This window comes from Poecilia latipinna, unplaced genomic scaffold (assembly GCF_001443285.1).
Source record: "Poecilia latipinna isolate Pla-1442-1.1 unplaced genomic scaffold, P_latipinna-1.0 Scaffold1462, whole genome shotgun sequence".
NCBI classification, from domain to species: Eukaryota; Metazoa; Chordata; class Actinopteri; order Cyprinodontiformes; family Poeciliidae; genus Poecilia; species Poecilia latipinna.
The window spans coordinates 162,756-164,731 of record NW_015114078.1 but is presented as its reverse complement, the minus strand read 5'-3'; the positions used below and the strand labels follow the sequence as shown (position 1 = coordinate 164,731).

The window sequence follows — 1,976 nt, the reverse complement described above, 5'->3', positions numbered from 1 at the left end:
ACTTAAAGTACTTATTGATAGGCATTGCCAGAAGCAGTCTCTTCCAAAACAATATAAACAAACACGTTACATACATTACTCTGAGTAACAAATTCGCAAAATGCAAAAGTTTCAGTATCTGAATATATTTTCTGAAATGACTACCTTTTTGATGATGATATGCTAATGAATTAGTTGTGTACCCTTGCAGTGTGGTGGATATTATACGCAAATAAACGCTTAAATGATAATAGTCCTGCAGGATTCAAGGATAATTAGCAGTTAAAGGTTTTCAGACAGAAACTCTTGGCGTGTTTGTCTTCCCCCACACCACTAGGGGGCACTCCATTCTGCGACCCTACCAAAGAAAGGAACGGGGTGGTTTCCTCTAATCAAATACAACGTTGTTCAGACGTTAGCAGACATATCTCCTTAGCGGTCCTAGGGTACGGTAGTGGAACTGATAGGAGCAAGTTAAGTGACATCGATATACTTTTGATGCATTTCTGAGAACTTTTTGATATCAAGCTGTTTTGGAATATATATATTTTTAGTTCCGAGAGCTTATTTGGTCTCCGAAAGAAACTATAAAACCTATCAACTAGCTCTAACAGGTACTGGAGTTTTCCTCGTGGCTTTTTATTTTTCGATTAGGAAATGTGCTTAGAGATCATGGATACCGAGACGACACATTTACCTAAACCTGAGTGTCTGCGACATGGATTTAAAGCTACGTGGACGCAGTTTTGTGATCCCAGAGCGTCGAAATGGGCCTTCGAGCAGAACCGAAACAACGCAGCCGCCTGGAAACACCCCAGTCAAGAGCAGAGGTTAGCACATCGGGCTACACTCAGCCCGTTTGTTGTGGACTCTGGGGAGAAGAAGAGAAAAAAGGGGAAACGAAGGTCCAGGAATGATGAGCGTGTTGCGGCGGCCTGTATGGCTCCACCACCAGAGGGGGGGATGGCGCCTAGAAACACCACGCAGTATCTCATGAGTAATGTGTACGAAGACATGAAGATGGACACCGTAATGACATCGGCTCCCGGTGAATTAACCGGCCACATCTACTGTGAGAATCTCTCTCCCAGTAGCGTGTCCGCGGCTCTGGACTCCTGCTCCGAGGACATCCTGGAATACCAACTCAGAGACTTTGAGGAGCTCTACGACTTGGCCTGGAAACTGGAATGAACTGGTTCACATTCCGCTGTGGAAGTGCTCCGACTGGCTTGTGCAGACTCAATGACTGATCACGAGGAAATGTGAAAGAAGGTGTGAAGAGTTACTATTGTAAATATGAGATGGATGTATTTGTGCTGTGTTGGTTTGTAGCCCAGGTCATGTTTGTGTGGTCTGTTTCATGTTTCATGGTTGGGCCTTTATCTGTCCCACAGCGGCGCTTTTGGACGCTGCCCGTCCGGTAGGGGGCGCTGCTGAGCTCTTCGTGGCGGCGTCCAGAGGAAACGACTAAACCGCACACGTCCTCAGTTTTCGTCCGGTCCGCGGATTGAAAAATCCAGGTAAACCGGGGAAGTGTGTACCATTTGTTGCACTGCATTGCGATGCAGTACTCCCCACAGTCACTGTTGTCTGAGCGTTTTCCAGGTCTCCATTGGCAGAACACGTGACTCGACTGGGCGAGAAGCACACGGAAGTCCTGTTTTCACTTGACTGACACATGGTGACGTTTACTGCCGCTGCATCCTGACCTGTTTCGCAGAATAAAAATGAAATGTGGTAATTCTGTTAAAGAGGATATTTAATAAAAGCGTTATGATTTGTATTAAAATTTACCTAGTGTGGTTTGTGATTTCGGGCGCTTTTATCTGAGCATACTTAACAGGTTTAACTAGACTTGATTAACTTGCACACAAATATTACATCTTCAAATACTCAGTAAAGCTTAATCCTTCCTGTTTTAATGTATAGATTTTAGAGGCTTACACTTGTAATTTAAAGAGATTTTTACTATTGGATTTCATCTGGTACTGGCACAC

At 44.4% G+C, this 1,976-nt stretch overlaps 1 long non-coding RNA gene across 1 annotated transcript; it reads left to right on the top strand.

The window, feature by feature from the left end:
- Positions 1–366: 366 nt before the first annotated feature.
- LOC106962812 (uncharacterized) lies at positions 367–1,768 on the top strand. The gene is made up of 2 exons (XR_001428060.1): positions 367–1,251; positions 1,374–1,768. It is a non-coding gene; the product is annotated as an uncharacterized LOC106962812 (long non-coding RNA).
- The last annotated feature ends 208 nt before the right edge of the window (positions 1,769–1,976 follow it).